Source organism: Fukomys damarensis, unplaced genomic scaffold (genome assembly GCF_012274545.1).
Source record: "Fukomys damarensis isolate Sample0158 unplaced genomic scaffold, DMR_v1.0_HiC HiC_scaffold_28, whole genome shotgun sequence".
In the NCBI taxonomy this organism is placed as follows: Eukaryota; Metazoa; Chordata; class Mammalia; order Rodentia; family Bathyergidae; genus Fukomys; species Fukomys damarensis.
The window spans coordinates 12,443,179-12,465,077 of NW_022900940.1; the positions used below are offsets into that span (position 1 = coordinate 12,443,179).

At 38.5% G+C, this 21,899-nt stretch overlaps 1 protein-coding gene across 3 annotated transcripts in view; it reads left to right on the forward strand.

The window, feature by feature from the left end:
* Positions 1-6: 6 nt before the first annotated feature.
* Positions 7-21,899, forward strand: part of Lrrn1 (leucine rich repeat neuronal 1) — a 42,320-nt gene continuing 20,427 nt past the window's right edge. The window contains exons 1-2 of one of the 3 annotated variants that reach the window (XM_033757000.1): positions 7-405; positions 5,641-5,709. The gene's annotated coding sequence lies outside the window, so the exon portion shown is untranslated. Of the gene's footprint in view, positions 406-1,089; positions 1,499-5,640; positions 5,710-21,899 lie in introns of those variants that run through there. The other 2 variants (XM_033757001.1, XM_010608725.3) reach the window with 2 other exon arrangements.

A 21,899-nucleotide genomic window follows, 5' to 3' on the forward strand; every position in this document is an offset into this window, starting at 1 on the left:
GCCGCTGCCGCCTGCTGGGTGGGGAGAGGGACCATCCGTGGGCGCAGCCCTGGCGGCGGCATCTCTAGGTGCCTGTGTGTCTTCCTCGGGACCTGACCGCTCGCTGCCCCGCCCTCTGCACCTCAATTCTCTTGCCCTCCTTTCCAATTTTGCCTGCCTTTACCTTGGCCCACAAAAGGCGGATTTAACCCAGTACGGCGCAGCAGCTGTTGCTGGCCTTGCTGCCTCCTCTCTGATCTTGGTGCTCTCCGTGGGTCCCCTAAGGAGCCAGTGTTTGCTGCGGGCTGAAAGGGAGGCGCTGCTCAGCCTGTCCTCCTCGTTCTCTTTTCCTCCTGCTGCTGCTGCTGCCGCCACCGCTGGTGCCCGGTCCGCGCGTACCCCAACACCCACCAGCCGGGCCTTGGGGTAAGTGCGCGGGCCAGCCGGGCGGCGGTGGGAGCGCTGGGTGGCAGCGAGGGGGCAAACTTGGCGGTGTGGCGAACCCCAGAGGGTTTGGAGGACCACGGGATAAAATCACGGCCCTAAGGGTAACAGGGGGCGCGGCTCCTGAAGCTGGGGAAAATGACAAGAATCCAGTTATTCTCTCCTACAGCAAAAAAACAGGGTCCGGGAGAATGATAGTTGGGAAGAAAAGCAGACAGAAATGAGAGCAAATACAGGCATGAAAGCCTAAGCCGCTGGATTTTAGGGACAGACCCGGGGGATGGGAAAGAGAGATGGTATGGGGAATGTGAACGGAGGAAGACAGCTGGGGAGGAAGAGCGTGGAAAAGAACCCAGGCAGTTGGAAAGAGGGCCAAGACAGGGGAAAGGAAGGTGGCAATTTGGGGGGAGATAAAGAAGTATCGGCTGGTGGCCTTGGTAAGAGAAAAGGGAAAGAGACGTAATTCACAAAGCATTCAGTGCGTTGAAGTCAGGTAATTAGGAAGAACCCACTGAACTCTCTCGTGGTCTGGGGATTAGTGGGAGAGACCTCAGGCTGTACGTTTTGAGTTCGGAAGGGGCAGCAGTCTCAGGAGGCTTGCCAAGGATGCTGAAACGTCAGAGGAGCCTTGGTCCCCTCCGGCAACAGAGCCAGCGTGGGGTTCCTTGCTCAGCTAGGGTCAGGACCAGGGAAAGTTTGCCAGCGAGTGTCCTTTGTGAGGCTGCGTGAAGACCGGGCACGGGTGTGGGCAGCCGCCGACTTGTTCCAGCGCCTTTGGTTCACGCGGCAACCGCCTACTGAGGAAGGGGTCCCTGCCTGGCAGGCTGGCGGGGGCGCACCCTAGAACGACGGGAAAGTCCATTCTGGGACTGTTAAAGGAGAGCAGGCGTGGACACGCTGACGGGAAGGTTAGCCTGATCCGGGAGGTGGGGTCCTTGTGCACATCGTGAATGAATGACCCCTTCCATGGGCTTGGGACGCCTGGACCACACAGGCAAAGGCCAAAAATGGAGAATATGGATTCTTAAATTCCATCCCTCCATCAGTATTTTCATTCCCAGACCCACAGAATAAAGTAAGTACTTGAAGTCGGTGGTACTGCTGACTTGGGCTTTTGAGTGTAGAATTTTGTGCAAGATAATATGTCTTTTCCTTTTTGCAATTTGTTTCACCACAGCAGTCTAGCTAATTAATATTATTCGACTATGGCCGTTACTTCGTTTTTAAAAGCTAGGACTACAAGAATGAAAAGTTCAGGAAGATTTATACTTCGATCAATATAAGTCTAAAAAGCGGTGTCATTGGCTCCAGGGCCATTTGTGTCCCCGACTCTCTGATTTGCATGCAAATGTGAGCGGATCCTGGCAGATGTCTGGCCTCATCCATTCACATGAAGGAATTTGAAAAGACAAGGAGTCTTCAGTTAACAATAGACCTTAAGAAAATGGAATAAAGGCGCGAGTGTGAGTTTTTCTGTTTGAGAATCTCCTGGCTCGGCTGACACCTATATTCAAGAGCCAAATGCTTTGAGTGGTGTTGTAGTGAAAGTTCAAAGTCCACTTGCTCTTTACCTGGCTGTATGTATTTGTACAACATTCAAGCTGGATATTCTGAGCCAGATAGGAAAGTGACTGAATGAACCAGACAGTAACTTTAAGCCACTTCCGGTGGCCTGAAGTGATTTCTGAATTGAGTCCTCAAGTTTTGAAGTTTCCTTTTCTCTGAATGGTTCTGCCTCTTGCCCCTATTTGTTCCCTAGCTTAGAGATAAGTAATAAAGGAGAAGACAGTTCCCACTGACTAACATGAAGACCTCAGTAGAATGTTCACTGTCCAGTGAAAATCGTTTGAGTTCTTAAGGAACCAAACTTTGCAGAACTGCTGTCAATGAAACCATCCCATTCCCCGTAATGGATGCGGATGAATGTCAGGTCATAGAATAAAAGAAGGAACAGGGAAGCAGTCAAGCATAGACCCCCAGAGGGGCTAACATTAGCTGATCAGCCACACTGCGCTGTTCACCTCCTGGCGACGTGCGGCTGCTAAACAAAGGATAGGAAGAGTGGGCCACACGTGAGGCCTGCAACTGTACCTCCTGCCAAACCAGCACCAGTGGCCTCTTCTTTTGTCAGTCTTGAACACTAGTGAAGAGAAAAAGAACCTATTCACCGAACAGCCTTTGCCCCTGTCCTATATATTCACTGAAAGGGCATTAAAATACAAACGGGGGAAAAAAGGACAACATTGTTTTGGAGGGCTGTTTTGGGGGAGGGTCAACAACAGATGTTGGTTTACTATTTTACATGTTTCCTGAACCTAATTTTCCTGGCTCAGTGCCTTTTACATATAAAACAGTATTTTCCAGAAGGGAAAAAAATGAATTAAGCCCAGTTCCGGTAAGAAAATGTTACAGCCAAGTGTGCATTTTCTGTCTTAGAGTTATATAGAAGTCAGAAAGTAACAAATCATTGTAATAAACTCTCTGTGTCTCCTAAACCTGGCATTCTGATTCCTGATGGAGTGGAAGTATAACTCTAAAATAAAAATGGCATTTATAAACTAAAACTACATACCATTTTGTTTAAGCATTATCTAGGTACTGTATTTTTTAAACAAATCTAAAATAACCAAGGCCTCACTTAGAAATTTTGTCTTTGGGCCTTATCCTGCCTATGCAAGATCTTTATTCTACAACTCTAATAAAGATTAAGTGAGGTCATTCTTTGGTAAATAAAAGTAATACAGTACTCTTTATTATAACTGATCATTCTGCTTAAAAAAAAGAATCACACTAGAACTAAACGGACACTGTGTTTCTGGAAAATAATCACAGGTAGTTCTGGTTAATGTCTGAAATTATTTAGAAAAGAAAACAAACTCAACCAATAACCTGCCTGTGGTTATACCCTGCTAACCCTAGATTCTTGACCTGAACTCTTAGAACCATTAATGCGTATACTAGAGCAGTGACACTCAAGGGAATATAATATGTCAAGTATTTTTTTAAATCTACCTTTTCAAAGATATACTGCGACTACACAGTTCAATTGACTATAAATTTATAAATAATCAGAACTCTAGGCATTTTGTGCCACCTTAAATTAGCCATAAGCAAAATATGGCAAATTACATGATATGGATGCCATTTTTCACTAGACTTTCACAATGCTTTTTTAAAATTTATTTTTAATCTGCAAAATAAAAGTTCTCAATGATTCATTTGAACACTAATATAGGGTTGCTCAAATATTGTATTTAATTTTTTAAAATTATGGTGAACATCTATTTTGGGTTAAGCCAATCTGGAGATAAAGCAAATTCCATTTTGGGATCATTTGCATTTCTGGAAACAATGGAAATATCTTTAACTCATGAATAGAGCTTTGGTGAATATTTTATTCAGGATGAAATTATTATTAAATAAATGAAGTTAGAAAAATATGTACTCTCTCTTTTGGCTCGAAGTACAGAATAGAGACAAAAGTTCAACTCTATCTGTAAAATTCAATATTACAGCAACCAAGGATACCATTTGTTCTAAGGCTGTTCATAAATAAAGTTTGTTTTTAAATTTTTCTAGTTTAAGCACATTACCATTCACCTTCTTAATGGAGATATTACAGAGTACAGCCTCCACATCTCAAAACATAATAAATGCATAATAAATGGTTTATTGATATTGCATCACAATCTATAAAATAATATATATTTCCAGACTTTGTGCCATGCTGTAGAACTTAGGTTTTTTAAAAGAAACAATATGAATGATTTCATGTTATATTTTTAACTTTTTGAATGTTTTCAAAAGTTGTAACAAAGGTAGGATGTTCTTGGCAGTTTTACCAGTTATTTGGTTAAGTGCTTTCTTAATATGCTAACCTTCAGATTCCTCACTTGTGCCATGGCAGAGTTGGATGACAGGGCTGGAAGGACTATCATAGTCAGACTGCTAAAAGGTTTATGGAAGCTGTACCTCAAATACCACAACATGAATGTTGAGTTTGGATGGAACCATTAAACATAATGCACTGCACATCAGCCTTGAAATGCAGTAAGCCAGGCTTAAGTATGCACTGATACACATAGAAGGTGCTGTGTACCCTGACTTCCGAGTACCCTCTAAAGATGCCAGTACATTAGCTTGAGATACCTCATTTTGAAAGCTGTGGAATGAAAACTGCTTTTATAGTGGCTTATTGCCTTCCATTTACACTCTTTATAGCTCAGGGGTTGGAATGTTATTTGAAAGCTCTGATTAATATAAATGAATTGTAATTTTCTGACCCAGGCTGTCCTCACTCGCATTTATTATACCACTGGCAGACATGTGGACTCCACAGCTGTCCCCTCATTTGTGTATGAAACAGACACACTGGTGGCACTTTTGGTTACCATAGTTACATTAACACTATACATGTGACATGACATCTTAATGAAAGGTTTTCTTGTTTAAGATATAGATCTGGGCGTAAAGCACAATTATTTAAAGTTTGGGACCACCAAACCGAGCCTGATAGTTTTCTGGAGCCATTTTTTCATTCATGGGCACTCGAGGCATTCTACAGGAATGTTCAAGGAAGGGCATTCACAAGCCTTTTGCTGACAAAGATTTCCAAGGGAGGCATTTGCAACAATGCCTAACCTGCAGGAGAATGTCCATTAAATATTAATTTCAAAATATTTTCTCTTCCTATTTATGACTACCCTTTGTGGAATAATGTATTAATACAGTCATTTTCAATTCATACAAGAAGCCTGGACAGCCCCAGTATTTTCTATCTCAGGAAGACCTAAGACATAACAAGAAATAAGTTTGTACTATTAAGTAGCAAGCACAATGAGAGAATCCTCATTTAGGAAAACTATAAAAGCTTTACAAAGAAAGAAAGGTGTTTAATTAGTTTCTTGCCTATTTTCCCATCTAGAAAAAAAAAATGTTAGCATGGCAGTAAAGAGTATCATTAACCAGGGCTGGAGATTTGGCTCAGTGGTTCTGTGGCTTGCTTTGCAAGCACAAGGGCCCGAGTTTGCGCTCCAGTACCAGAAAAAAAGAAAAGAAAAGAAAAAAAAAGAATATCATTAACCTGCATTGTTATTTCACAATAGTAATGTCTTAATTTGCATCCATAATAATCAGTGTAATCAAGTACTGTGCAGAAAGGAGGTTCAACCTCAGTTCCCATTTATGACACTAATGGCTGAATATATGACCTTCTAGATGTCCTGCAAGCCTCTTGATGCTTCACATCACTTCCAGCATTGTGTTTCAAAGGATCCAGGACTACTGGTAGGTGTTTCTAGTATTACCACCACAGAGACTGATTTCTGCCTCAATCCTATGATTATATGGAGTGCTAAAAGTCTGGGAGCACAGCCTCTTATCTTTGCTAAAAGGTGATTTTTTTTTTAAATACCTAATTCTATAGCCAAGAGATGCTTTTGTTCTTTTAAAGATTTTTTTTTCCCCCTCTCATATTGACTGCTTCCTACCTCACCTGGGCCTCTTTGGGGAAAGAATTTTATCAGGGATACAGGAACTGTTTATGACCATTGAACATTTGTTCATCCAATAAATAGATACTAAATAACAGCTGTATTCTAGGCATTACAGGGGCACTAAACACCAAGAGAAGTTAGCTCGCTTTTTTTTCTGCATCTTGTACTTTAAATCCATCATAAGTGTTTTGTTTCCATCAATCCATATATTCTTATAGAAATATATTGAATACTATGAGAAAAGCACTCTGAACAGAGTTTCAAACAGGGGTGATTTTACATGTACACATACCCTTCCTCAGGGGTCATGTGGCAATATTTGGAGACCTGTTTTTGTTTGGTTTTGGTTTTGGTTTCTGGTGGTGACACCGGGTATTGAGCCCAGGTCTTCAGACTGAGCTAGAGCTCCCTCTGTTTTGCCCTTTGTCAGTTATCACAGGTGATACAGGGGAAGATACTACTGGCATGTATTGGGTCGAAGCCTGGGGTGATGCTAAATGTACTAAAACACACAGGACAGTCTCCAACAAAAAGAATTAATTGGTCCATATGTAAATAGTGCCAAGAATGAGAAACCCTCTTCCTTACACAGTGTCTTTGCCCTCAGTGAGTTTAAATATAGTGGAGATTACAGAAGGCAGAATATCAGGTGCAATACAGTGTGCTGTCATACGGAAATCATGAGCTATAAAATTACTGGAGAGTATTAATTCAGATAGTGACTGTCAACAAAGGATTTAAGAAACATTGTGGCTAATACACAGAACAGGCTATCACCGAGAACACAAGCGTTTAGCAGAAAACAATTTTAGATCTAGTCTTATTGATCATAAGTGGTTGGATGATTGCTTGAGAAGAGATAGACTCAAGTTTGTCTACAACTTTAAACAAGGGATGGAATTGTTCATCCCTTATACGATGCTATCAGTATTCAGTGTATCTTGAGGACACAGGAAAGGCTGGAAACAGAAAGTCAGGAAGAGCACAAACTTCCTGAAGGAAAGACATAGCTGAGTTGATTAAGAAAGCTAACAACGTTTCATGTTTTAGAAATTTAAACTTTGCAGAGTCTTTCAATATGTGTCTCATTTTACTTGCAACATTCTGAGAGATCAAGTCTTACCATTCTTTTTTTCAGTAACTAAGGGACCAGAGCCACAAAGAGGTTCATTGTGACTCTGGACAAGTCACTTAATATATCTCAACTGTTTTTCTTAAAAGGGGGGGGGGAGGCTGCAAAGTTCCTCGTCCTAGCAAAGTTTAATTTGTCTAATGTCTTGCACCTATCAAAAGAATGGAGATGGAATAGGACCCTAGACGGAACCTGCTTTTCTCAGAGCCACTGCCTACTTCATTCAGATGTGGCTGCTTCCTGGGCTGTGGTATTAGAGCAAGTTAACAAGGTGACAGTGACTAACCATTCTAGCTTTTGGGTTACCAAAGACAGAAAGCTCTTGGGATGCATCAGTGAAAATGTTTCATGCAGGGAAATTTAAGCTGGGTGTCCTAAGAACTAGTGAAGTCCTCTCTCTTATTCTTAATCTCAATTTAGCCCCTTAAAAAAATACTTGTGTCAAACCGGAATGATTCAAAGAACAGTGATGCTAGGGCTAGCAAGTGAAATATCCTCTACTGTTGGGAAAAAACAAGTTCAGCCTACAAACGGCGCTTTTTTCTTTGGGAGGGATGTTTCACTTTCCTACCTTGAGAATGACAGCCAGTGAATACCTGCGCTCACGTGCACACTCACACACACAATGGGGCTGAGAAATTCCACACTGAGAACTTTGTTTCTTTAATAAGACATGGCAAAAATGAATTTTGGAGAGAGCCTTCCTTTTTTTTTTTTTCACAGCTTGAAGTTTTGTTGACTTCTCCACTTCTCAGGGATGGTATAGTAATTTCTTAGAAGTGAGACTAAGACACTGCACAACCTCTCTTTTTTCATCATCTATGATTTTCAAGATCATAAGTAAGTTATGTGGGACTTCAGCCATATCCTGAATTTTAGGACATGAATGGAATCTACATTAATTCATCAGACATGAGTTATGGAGCCTACAAAACTTATTAACTCACTGGATCATCATAGAACAACCGAAGATAGTAAAGTAGCAATTATTGGATTTCTCTGGCTTGTTATTCCAGCTGATTATGGTTCCAGGCACTGTGGGCTACGTATAAGGTTTAACTCCCCAGAGGGAACAGTTAGCTTTGCTGTTTTCTCTGGGGACACAGCCAGCTTCTTCATGCACTCAGAAACTCATGTTTGTTACCTAGAGACCTGGTGAAACTTTAAAGACATCGGAAGGGAAAAACACAAAGAATGGGAAAAATGTTAGTGCGGTATTTTTCTTTTCATTGTGAAGGCTAACAATCAAAACAAAACCCCCATGAAGAAGTTTCCAAATGGCTTCACTACCAGAACTGAGGAGTGGAGTGAGAGATTAGTTCTACACAATGAGATACTTTAGTAATTGGAAGGAAAATATTACATAGGGCTCCCAAATTATATCCCTGGGGCCAATTATTTTCCCTAACATAGCTGGATAGTAGCAGTAGAAGAATGATAATGATCTCCAACATTAGTTCCCAAATTTTCCAGTGTGCTGGAAACTATCAGAAACACGTTACACACATGAATCCATGTATTCCTTGTGACATGTAGATTCCCACTTTATAGCTCAGGAAACTAAGGCAGAAAGCAATCCAGTAAATTGCCAAGGTCACACTGCTAGTATATGCTTAATAAATATTTGTTGAATGAGCAAATTAAAATATTTTTGTTTTCAAGAGCAAAGTCCTTTATATGAGTTCTCAGTTTATAGTAGTCCTGCTTTCTAGGCAGGGTACTTTTAAGAATTGCCTCTGTTACTGTGAATGTAGGTAAAAAGCTGGTTAAGGGGCAGAATAGGGACATGAAGTTGAGTCTGACTTTAAACCTGCATAGTTGAAGCCCATGGCTTTGTTCCTTCCTTTTTAAATATAGCTATAAAACAAAAAAAGACTGGACTAGATTAGATCTTATAGCTCATTTATTTTTTATATATTTCTATAATTCTATTTTAAAGCAATATTTATAAAAAGGAAGCATTTTTACCACTTACAAATTTGAAACCTAGTATTTTTATTTAACTAATCGTTGACTATACTTTAGAATTGTATTGGAATTATTAATGTATCATAATTTTAAATAATATTTAAAGGAAATACTTTTAAATTGATTAAAATGAACTCTTAAACACTACATTCTTCTAGCCATTATTATCACTGCATATTATGTTATTGATTAAGTTTAGGTTTCTAAAATTAAAAGTTATTATCACTGCATATTATGTTATTGATTAAGTTTAGGTTTCTAAGAAATTAAAAGTATCTTTCTATTACTCAGGAAAAAGACAAGTAAAATGATTACTTTTTAAAAATATTAATTTCCTCAGTATTTGTAGAGATAGATTGCTGAATCTTATGAAAAGTATTAAATGATTTTCACAAGAGCTTTAAGCTTCCAGCAATGTTAAAAACATCTTGAAATTTGTTTCTAAAGATTGTTTTGCTTTAAGGTATCCTTCTGACATGAAATTGATGTCATAGAAAAATGTGCCAGTCAGTGCCTTAGTGTTACAGGATGTACAGCTCAAGGCAGGGAAAAAAGAGTGGGTAACAAGACAGGTCTTAGAGTTGGCGAGAATAAGCTTCAAAAGTGCATTTCAGCTTTGTGATCTGAAGTGATTTCCCAAAGCCTCAATCTCCTCATCTACAAAATGAGAATAGTAAGAAAAACTACCTTCTGGAAGCATTCAGTGTCAACATGCATATAAATCCTTTAGCATAGTTTGTGAACCAATGTAAGTACTCAGTGTATAGTGCCAATAAAATAAAGCGGTATTATTTTGTTGACATGTAATTTCTTTTTTTTTCTTTTTTTTTTTTTGAGACTGGGTTTCACTATAAAGTTCAGGCTAGCCTTGAACTCACTATGTAGCCTAGGCTGGCCTTGAACTTTCAGGGATCCTCCTGCCTCAGTCTCCCAAGTGCTAGAATTATAAACATTTGCCACCAGGCCCATGACATTTCTTAATGTGACTGTGTTTGCATTCTGAAGATTCTAATTTTGAGAAAAGGACAAATGTTAAGAGACAAGAAGATTCAGACTAAATGTTTATGAAATCAGTAGTTCACATGATTGTCACTTTTTGTGCTAACATTAAGAGGTATTTATCGGGACATACAAGCAATCTTCAGTCAGTTGATGTGCATGAAAGGTCTGGCAGATGAATACATTAGAGCCTTTTTTGTTTCGAGATTCTCCTCTGTATCTATTCTATTTTTCTTTCCTCTCTGAAAATATTAAAATACCTCTAAATCTATTTTTGTTGCCATAACAAAATACCTGAATATCTATATTTTATAAAGAAATGGGGTTTATTTAGCTCGTTATTGTAGTAACTAAAAAGTGCAGTGTGGGTGACCCCAGCGTTGGAGAAGGTCCCGTGGCTGTGTTACATCAGAATGGGCATGCTGACAAGGAACTGTATATATAGTGAAGGGTCACATGTGTGCATGAAGTAAAAAGTTAGCCAAGAAAGCTGCACTTGCTAATAATCCATTCTCACAGGAACTTCGGAATTTCTACTACAAATACATTAATCTCCTCAGTACCTCATCACCTTCCATTAGGCCCCTCCTTCTAAAGGCTCCACCACCTTAAACTGCCAAACTGGGAACTAAGCTTCTAACATGAACTTGTGGTAGAAAAACAATATCCAAACTATAGCAGCCCCTAAGATATAATTCACAGAATCACACTTTCCAACCTGAGAGAAAAGGTTAACTGTGGAGCTATCCTTCCACAAAAGATCCAAATTCAAGGCATTATAACTAATAGCCCCCAAAGCTTCACCTCTCTATATCCATTGTGATAATAAAGTTGTCAGTGCATTTAAAACAATTCTAAGTGTTCAGTAAACAATGCTGCTCCCATTGTTATTTTTAATTCTTAATATCCTCATCTTCTTTACCAAACCATAGGCTCTTGGTCAGATTAGAGCACTCCAGGAGCAGTGAGTGAGTCCTGAAGCAAGAGAGTCGCAAGGCAAGCCAAATCAGATGTTACCCGTTAGGGAGACCCCTGCTGGACAGACATAGGGGCTGACTGCCTTGACAGGCTATCTTAATTAGGCTTATTTATTTCCACAACTATAATGCCATCATCACCAAACAGTTCCTTAAGAGAAAAAACTGTGACTTTTAAGACCCTGGCACCTGCAAAAGCACTTGGCACATGGTAAATGCACTTAGCAAATATTCATTGAATAAAAGAGAAGACATATATTGTGTCTGTTTCATTTTGCTAAAACTGCATTTTTAAACAATTTCTGCATAGGATTTCCTCTATATGTAGATGTTAGTATATCATTTTAGAAAACTTATTACAGAAATAATTTGGGAATGCTTTTATTTTATTGCCAAGAAAGTTATTAATCCAAAAGTATGTATTATGTGCATATAGAATATCAAGTGCTCTTAGAAATGTGATATGGGAAGACAAAAAGTACATGGCATTATTTCTGTCCCAAATGAGTCTCCAGACTCCTTAGGGAGATGGAGTGAATAGAGGCAAAACAAAATAATTAAATGATCACCTGTTGAACTCCCCAGCAAAGTCAAAAAGACAGAGCTTCGAGGTCGGGGATTTAGCTCAGTGGTTCCATGGCCTGCCTTGCAAGCGCAAGGACCCGAATTCGACCCCCGGTACCAAAAAAAACAAAAAAAAAGACAGAGCTTCAGATCACAAAGCAGGGGTTTGAATCACTACTGTATCACATACTAATTGTACCACCTTGGTTAAAAGACTCAAATTATTAACTCCTAACTCTTCATTGTAGATTGTAGGAAGAGTATCTGCTTACAGGGCTGCTATGAGGATATACAGGGAAAGCACTTGGTACAGTTCTTAGAACATGACAGTCATTCAGCTTAATCATTCGGAAAATATTAACAATGCTGTGTGCAGATCTTTTTCTATGAGCTCAGGATACAGTGCAGAGCAAAACAATTGATATGGACTCCTTTCCATGTGGAGCTTGCCACCTGACAGGAGATAAAAGTCAAAATCCAATTGTTACAGAAGTAAATATGAAATTATGGCTGTGTTATGCCCAGTGAAAAAGAGGTGCATGAGGCCAGAAGGATAGAATGTAACATGGAGGTTTCTATGACTTCTCCCAAAGAACTCATATTTCAACCAAAATCTAAAGGACAATAGAGAGCCAGGCAAAGGGCATGAAGATGGGTAGATTTTGCAAGCCAAAGCCCAAAGGTTGGAAGGAAGTTGGTAGTGAAAAGACAACTGTGGCTTAGAATAGCAAACAACGGGAAACTTCTTTTTCCCCTGCTTCCAAAACTCACTTGGAGTTAAGAGAAAACCGAACTCATATAAAATTGAACAAAAGGGGGATTGGGACTATACACAAAACAGGTGTTGCATGCAGTACTGGGAGGGGGAAAAACAACAGAAAGCTTGAATTCTTGGGAACCACATGAGCAAATTAATTGAGTCTTCACTGGTTGAATGGCCTGCCAGTATCAGAAATGTTTGAACCAAAGCCCAAGCATGAAAGGCACACCTGAGAGAAGTATGTCCTTCAGTTCTGTAAGGCCTTAAGCATTTCCATTAACTTGGTAGAATCATGATTGTAAAAACAAACAAAAAGCAAATACAAAAAGATGTAATATCCCAGGATTGTTAGAATGGAAAGATGCAATGTATGTGAAAAGGTCCATGGTTAGTATCTGGTCAATTAGCTACCCTTTTAATTTCTAATTTTCATTGCCTTCTTTGCCACATTTTCCTGTTATTGTTGATGAATGCCTCAATTAAGACAACAGTCAACTGATAAGACTTCATTTAGGTTGCCCACAAATGAAAAATTTTAAACTAATTTGGAAATGCCTCAGAAACCTTTCTTGCTAGGCATGCATATATTCTTGTGTGGAATATCATCCTTGTTCATGATCTCCACCCTGTAAGATGCACTTGGCCAAATCTAGTGGGTGTTGACTTAACAGAGGAGGCTAGCCGGGATTTAGCTCAGCGGTTCGGTGGCCTGCCTTGCAAGCGCAAGGACCCCAGTTCAATCCCCAGTACCAAAAAAAAAAAAGAGGAGGCTAATGTTGAGTAGGCAAATCCCTCCATGAGACTTAAATACTGAGTAATTTCATTAAAGTTCTAATGACCAGAACACTTAGTTGTTAGTGATTTGGCCTCAGTGGAGAGATCAACTTTTCTACATGACCTCAGTTATTATGGCTCATAACAGAGAAAATTTGAACACTGAGTTAGCACTTTGCTTCTGTAATAATTTCAGTTTTACCTTTGCATTTAGTTATAACCAAACTCAGACACTATTGCCAAATAATTATCAAAGAAGATGATGGAGTTTGTCAATTATTTGTAGTTAAGATTCAGTTATCTTTCATATGTTCACTATGCTTTATAAAGACAGTAAATCTCTGGCTCCTTTGTACCCTCTTATCCCTAACCTGCTTTCCTCTCTATGCCTCTTGAGGTCTTAAGAAGCTTCCTATCGATCTTTATAAGAAAGACTAGCAAATTTCTTCCCAGCCACAATGTCATTCCCCAACACTATATTTCTGAATGTCTGGTGAGTGTTTTCACTCTGAAAATTACATCACTGGAGGAGTAGGAGGAAGCAGCAGGACGCAGAATGAACTGTGACTGTATAACAGGAAACACTGCCTTCTGCAGAGGAATGAAGGGCCAGCGGGGAGGGAACCAGGGGAGAAGTACTCAAACCCCTCTGTTCTCCTTCTCTGTTATTCAAATTGAAACTTCGTCTCACTTTCATAGTAAACTCTGGCTGATGCCTGTGCAGATGGTGTCTTGGGAATCACTACCGTCACAGTCACCAGTCAACCCCATCATTCTTTTTAACCCTTCCTTTACCTTTCTCCACTTCTAGCTAACAGTAATAATTCGGAGATGCTTCTCCAGTTTAATGCCCAAGTTAGTGGGCATTAAACACGGCCCTTCATTTTTTCCTATCTCCATCACCCCAATTCCAACTTGAATTACCTGCTATTTAGTTTATTGGAAGCACAGTTTAAATGGTTTCCTGTCTTTCTGATTTATAGAAATAACCCCATGGTTCTCTTGTAAAAGGAATGTAGAGGTCCCCACTGACTATGGATGCTCCTCTTGATTGACTTAATACCCTTATCTACTTGTGCTGTGAGAGTCAGACATGTATGGATGAACTGTGTCCATAAATGGGTCCCTTTCCTTCTAGTTTCTTGTGTTCTACTTCCTATGGGACCTAGCTCAGAGGTACTTGACTCTGGGAGTTTAACTTAACTTGTACTGTGTTTTTGTTGTTATTTTTTGGTTGTTTTATTTTGTGGTGGTGGGGGTACCAGGGATTGAACTCAGGATCTTGTGCTTCTAAGGCCGGCATGGCACCACTGAGCTAAATCCCCAGCCCCTGCTGTGTTTTGAATGCATTTGTCCCTCCAAAATTGTTATGTTAGGACTTAAACAACAAAGAGATATTAAGAGGTAACATCTTTGAAGATGTGATTAAGTCACAAGGACTTTGTCTTCATAAATGGATTAGTATACTTGGAAGAAGTTGAGGGGAGAGCTCCAGTCCACTTTTGCTCTTTTACTATGTAAGGACATGGCAAGAAGACTGAAGCACAGTACAGCTCTCACCAGGCTGCTGATGTCTTGATTTTGGATTTCCAGCATCCAGCACTTTGAGGAAATAACTTTCTGCTCTTAACAAATAACCCAGTCTCATATATTTTGTTAAAAGCAGGAATGGAATAACACATTTTGTAATGGTCCTTTTTAAAAGCCTTTTTTAAAAAACTCACTCCCTTCTCAATGTACCATCTGCTTTCTTATAGGTCTCTGACAAAGATTAGCAATGAGAGATGACCCTTAGTGATCCATTGAGGGTCCTGTACGTCTAGGCACCATTCTACATTTCTGTCTTGATTTCCATTCCTATCCTGGTATAATTTAAATTCTATTTAGAATGAAATAGTTCCTACTCCATCCACCTAGCCCAGGTCTGCAGCTTTGTTGTCTTTCCACTTCGCTGTGCTGGTAAATGGTTAACAGCTACTCTACAAAAATAAACCCCAGTAGGGCCAATCACAGGCTGCCACCACGCTGTTCCTGAGGTAGGATCTGGAAAGAAATGCTCACAATCAGCTCACATGCAGTTTCCCCTCTACCTGGCATGCATTGAAGCTCAGAAGAGTTGCTCAATAAACTTCATTTTTATTACTTCTGTGGACATCTGGAATGGAACGAAAGCCTAATTACTAGCCACATATTGAGGGTAATATTTATCAGACCAGAAATATAATTGACAGGTGGGACTTAATTAGATCTTTGAGACTTAAAATCCCTAAACTGAAAATAAGTTACTTGTTCATATCTTATGTCAAGATGCTGAAGTTTACTTCTGAGAGAAAAACTGGTTAATTCTCCAAGAAAATAACCCTCATTTTCTGCTCTTCAAATGATGTTGTGATTATCCTTATTTAAATATAACTTCAGGTAATAATAAACGATCATTGAAATTTATTTCCTTGCTATTATAACCATTTGAACATCCCATAGTTTAAATTGTCTCTTTAAATCTAAAATTGTACAGGGTAAATGTTAATACTAGTATAAAATTATACTGTACTTTTGTTCAAAGTATCTAAAATATTCATTACTTCAACCAGACACTAGTGCAGCACATAAAAACAAAGAGAAACACCACTTTGTGTGTAAAACATGTGCAGATATTGGTCATGTTTCAAGCTTGCTATGGTAAGATGACAGTGACCTTGACATGTGTGTCATAGATCCTGCTCAATTCTTCTCCAATACCTCCTCTTATAGTGATACCTGATTTTATTATCACTTTTCATCTGACCCTACTGTAGAATTATCTACTGCATAATTTTGCTTTTGATTTCTGCCTAGAAATGCTTTGTTGCTGTTCATAAAAGTTGCTTCAGAAGACATAGGGAGAAATGGAGTCAGCCACATACACAGCAATGGCAGAGAAAGGGAGAGAGAAGGGTCTTCAACTTATTCAACACTGCACTTTATTAATAAAGAAACCTTTCATTTAGTCAGTCTTTCCAAGAGATAACTTTAGTTTTGCTTCATTAAAAATGACTTCTACATTTAAAGTTCAAAATGTAGCTACAATTTCTATTAGGAAATAAATAGTAATAAAGACGATCTTTGCAATAGCAATGTATTATTTTATATTTTAATGGTTATGAATAACAATTTGGATATTCAACTAATTTTTTTTACTTTTAATAAAACTGAATTGAAGAGAAGGTACTGTGATTTATAATGTTTGTTGGCATTTTAATGTCGGCCTATTCCCTTCCACCATTTGATTACATAAAGCCAAAACCCTATAATTAAGGACCATCTCACTACTGTGCACCTCTAGATTTATAGTGCCTGGGTCATTGGTGCTCTGAGCACTTCTGAGTATTGGACCATTAGTTTCAAATGCATACTAAGACAGCGAAACACATTGGCATTAAGAAGACACTATAATGAGAAACTATTTCAAATTCAGGGAGGTAGTTTTTACCTGATTGTAATTTACCAAAATAATTTAAAAACCTGATTAACAGAAATTCTAATTAAGTAGATCCGCCCCCCCGACTCCATTTTCAAGAGAAAAGGGAAAATTGGAAGAAAATAAGATAATAACCAGGGCTTTAGATTAAAGAAAAAAGATTTCCAATATGAGTTCATTATCAGGACCTTGAAAAAATATCTTTAAAATAATCCATATCAAAGGCAAGAAAGTCCAAAGTTTGAAACTAAAAGCTTTCTGAGAAACCTTCAGTTAACCAGGAAATTAAATCTACAGGTTTCCTGAGCTGATTCTTCTGATTAACCAAGACAAAAACAAGTTAGTTTTCTTCTCCCAATCTAAGAGAATGGTTCAATGTGTTCCTAATACTTAGGTCCAATTAGACAAGTGAGGCAAGTGACATCACAGAAAGCTTTAACTTCAGAATCCAGCAAACAGCTTTCATCTCAGATCTTTCTTCTGTTAGCTATGGGAATTCTAACAAGTCACTTACTAGTCAGGGTTCTCCAAAGAACTAGAACTAATTGGATGATGGAGAGATAGATAAATAGATAGATGAAGTAGAGATTATTGTGGGGGCTGCCTCCTGTAATTATGGGGACAAGTCTTTAGATCTGCCATGTGCACAACTGGAAAACCTAGAAATATAATGTTCAGTCTCAGTGTTGCAATATCATACATAAAGCGCCTTCTATAGTTTTTGTTTTATATCCAGCTCCCCACCCCAGTGATAGTCTCTTCCTGGAAGCCACAGTGTCCTCTAATTCTTCATAGGAAAGGTTTGAATAGGCAGATATACCTTTTTCTTAATTGTCTTGTAAAGTTTAAGAAAACCAGATTCTTTAAGTCCTTAGTAGAAAAAAATGTTCATAAATAGTCTAGAAAAGAAACTTGAAACCAGGTATATTTTAAGGGTTCAGGAAAAGATAGCTTTATTTTTCTTCTTTAAAATATAGTACAGCATTCAATGTGATTGAGTTCTACCAAGTCAAAGGACAAGTACTGTCATTCACCTGAATGTGGCTGTCTTTAACCTTGACTAAAAGCAAATTTTATGCTAAAAATATGTACCCTTTTGTAAATCTGTCTTTAAATTTTAAAGGAACATTTTAATGTTGAAGGGATGTGTTCTTGACATTTCCTTAGTCTAAAGTTTAAACAGCACTAAGTCTTCTAATTGGCAAATTCTAAGCAGGCAGATTCTAGAGAAATATCATTAGATCAGAGATATAGATTCCCATCTTAAGGACACTGGATTTTTAAAAAATATAAATATTATTAAAAGACAGATAATAAATGTAACAAAAGATGGTACAGAGCCCTTGTAAAGCAAAACAATATATGATAAATATGATGAAAGATATGAAAATGGTGGGCCTATTTTGAAAAGAAAGTTATTTTCATTATTACAAACTAAAATTTAATTTGGTCTGAGAGCAACATAAAATCTGATACAGTCTAATAAAATTGATTAGCACCCAGAAATCAATGGCTTGGTATTAGCAGCCTACGCACTGGCACTTTTGGTACTGATGATCATGAGTCTAAGTTTTCACTGGAACATCTTCAGGGTGGAGTGTACAACCCAGAACCACTATAGCAACCAGCTCCTGTGCAATGTTTATTAACACAACATGGTGAAGTTCATGTCAAAAGTGAGAATACTGAGCAATGTGCTATAAAGTACTCATAAAGAAGTCATGAAACTGGGCCTTCTAGGCATATTAAGGCTGCCAATTAAAGATTTAGCATTTAATATTTAATCATGCTACTAATTACAAAGCAATTATTTAATATGGATTTATTACAAGAATAGAATTAAAGTAATCTGTAAAAGACTAAAATTAATTGATTTCATGATACTTTTTATATCACTTCACTTGCTGGTGCTAAAAAGGAGCAATAAAAATAGCCCATGTGTTGGTTGGTGCCTTTTTCTGTTTAGCCTCCTGTTATTTCTCCCTTTAATAATTTTAAATTGCTTTTTTATGATTCCTGCTATGCAAATAGCTCATGTCAATTAAAGAAAAACCGAAACAGACATTCTTGATCCTACAAGTGATTCGAACAAAAAAAAATGCTTTTTTTCTTGTCCTACTTCCATTTCCTATTCTATTCTATTCTATTCTAGAATCTCGAGTTTAAAAGAGATTTAAAAGACCAAAGGTTCAAGAATTCTTCAAACTATACATACATGGTGTGTGACTTTCAAAACACTGTAGAAAAAGTGATTTTTGGCACAGAGCTCCGATAGTTCATTAATAATTATTAGTCTAAGGTTCATTAATAATTATTAAGTTCATTAATAATTATTAGTCTAGGCTACTAGGTCCTTGAAGAAGCTATAGAGATCATAGAGTTTACCCCAACCTTTAAAATTAAGAAATAGGGCCGGGGATTTAGCTCAGCGGTTCGGTGGCCTGCCTTGCAAGCGCAAGGACCTGAGTTCGATCCCCAGTACCAAAAAAAATAAATAAATAAAAATAAAATAAAATTAAGAAATATCTTTATCCCTCTACCCACAAGATTTGCAGGCTGTAACAGAAAATGACCTCCTTTCATAATCAGTTATGTATATTAAGAGTGCAGTGTTAAGGAGGGTAAGAAGAGTCATTAAGTATTTAATAAACTATACATATAAAAATAATTTATGTGGTTTTTAAGGAAGTTATTATGTACACTAAAACCATATATTTATTGGTTTCCTAGAGCTCACTGTAACAAAGTACCTCAAACTGGATGGCTTAAAACAACAGAAACTTAGCGGTCCATGGTTCTGGAGACTAGAAATCTAAGATGAAGGTATCAAGGTGGTAGCAGGGCCCTGTTTATATGCCTTTTCCTAGCTTCTGAGGGTTTGCTGGCAAACGCTGGTATCCTTGCTTTGCACCTGCCTAATTTGTCTCTGCCTTCATTGTCACATGGCCTTCTTCCTATGTGTCCCTGGCTTTACATCATTTTATCACTTATTTTAAGAATACTGTCATATTGGAATAGGGGCATAGTCTACTCTAGCATGGCCTCCTCTTTTAATTACATTGCAGCGATCCTATTTCCAAACAAGGTCGTAATCTGAGAACTTTGATATTGGGACTTCAACACATCTTTTTGGGAGGACACAGTTCAATCTAAAATAAACACTTTTTTCCAGATCATTGGACCAATAGCATCTTGGACATCTTACATATATTAACTCATGTCATCCTCTCAACAACCCCATGAGTCAAGTACACCAACCCCACTCAAAGGAAGCCAGAGAAATAAGAAAAGCAATGCACAAGCAGAGATGTATTTTAATCTCAATCTGTTGACTCCGAAGCCTTCACTCATTCTGAAGAGTGCTTTCTTGGCTATCATGTTTTCCCATCCCTTTTTTCTATTATGACATATGTGGCTAATTTCCTGAGTTCCTAAAAATGATTTTCATCTTCCCACAATAATATTAACATACTCTTAGTTTTTAGAATGACTTTAACTTGTGTCTTCTGCAATTATTTGGCCTGAGGATACTGATATGATATAGAAATGGCAAATATTTTTGATGGGATGTAACAAAAAGGCTTAATATATAAAACAGGTAGATACATTATCACCTAAAAGGCTTATTCTTTCACCAAACATTTGTGAATGTGCTTCCTATGAGTAACATTCTACTTGGCCCTCTGCAGCAAACTTACTATCAAAAACTCTTAATTTCTGAAAAATTTAAATCAGCCTTTCCTTTAGGAAATGTGATAAATTTCACACATTTTTGCTTAGTTCTTTTTTCTATGCAAAGAGTTCTTTGCCAATTATTACTTTCAAATACAGTATCAAGGAGAGCAACAGTGTTCTCCTGTGCCTGACTTCAAACCAGAAGCTCTATTCACATAAAGACTTTTGTTTGTCTCATCCCGAGAAATCTAGGCAAAAGAATTTTTCTTCATGAATGTCCTTCTAATTCACACTGAAAACTTCTTTTAAGTGTACAGGTGCTCTTGCTTTTGCTTTTTGTGCTCCTATTGTCCATACACTTATTTTCAACTGGCCTCTGTTCAGATACATAGACACCCGATAAATGGAAAACTGCCTAAATATGCTTTGTGACATACCTTGTTTATTTCAGCAAGTATTCATTGAACACTTACAGACTAGTCACTGTGTTAAGAGCAGGGCCTACTAAGATGAATACAACGTAACCTCGGACCTTGTACTGGTTAGCTTTCCCATCACTGGTACAAAATACCTTACCCTTAAAAGAGGCCTGCTCTAATTGGGCTCACGGTTTCAGAAGTCTCAACTCGTGGTTGCCTGGCTCCAAGCCAGAAACATCATGGTGGAAGCACCGGGTGGAGCAGTGCTTCTCACTTCCTGGCTGCCAGGAAGTGAGCCAGGGAGAGATACGCCCTCAAAGAAACAGCCCCAGGGACCCAATCCACCCGGGCCCCACCTCCTAACGCATATTCAGCTATGAACACCGAGGGACTAATCCACTGATAACCATAGCACTCTGGGACCCAATTACCTCCCCAGGGGTCTCTTAATCCATTTAAATTGATAATTAAGATTAACTGGCACAGACTTCCCTTGTTTTACGTGAGGGTGGAGACAGGGCCACCTCTAAGTGAGTGGAGGATAGAAACGGACAAGAGGCTTGTAGCAAAGCCACATCCCACTATGTTGTTGCAGTTCCCAGACCCAAGCCAATATGCTTGCTAGACCCTGTAAGGTTCAAAAATACACACACCTTCTCAGATCCCTATCCCAGATCTTCATCAAAATCTCCATGAGGTACAAGAATTTGCATTCTTAAAAAGATCTCCTGGTTAATGAAAAGCTGAGTTTAGAGATCTACAGCTTGCTGCCTGATAACAATAGCTGCTGGTCACTTCTGGCCATTTAAATTTAATTGAAATCAATTGAAATAAAATAACATATAAAACTCCCATTTTTGTTCCCACCAGCCGTATTTCAAATATGAAATAGCCACTCAATAGCTACCCTACTGGGCAGTGCAGATACAGAGTGTTCCTGTCTTCGCGGGAAGTTGCATCGGAGAGCACTGATGGAGCAGGGTAGCCACAGGCTGACAGTTCTGATGTCCCCTTCTAAGGACCTCCTGCTCCATGCCTCCCTTTTAACATATATCTTCTCTCACAGAGTCCTTGTGTTCTGTCTTACTCTCTCCCCCTAAGATTATATATACTGTTGATGGAGAACCTTTTAGCGCTTTCAAATAGCAAACAGCTGGCTGTGGCATTCCTGCCATTGGTTCACCACCCTGTTAGAAGTGCTGCCATGTGATGGCATAAACACTTAATGAGTAGCCTTTTAATTAAATTAATCTGAT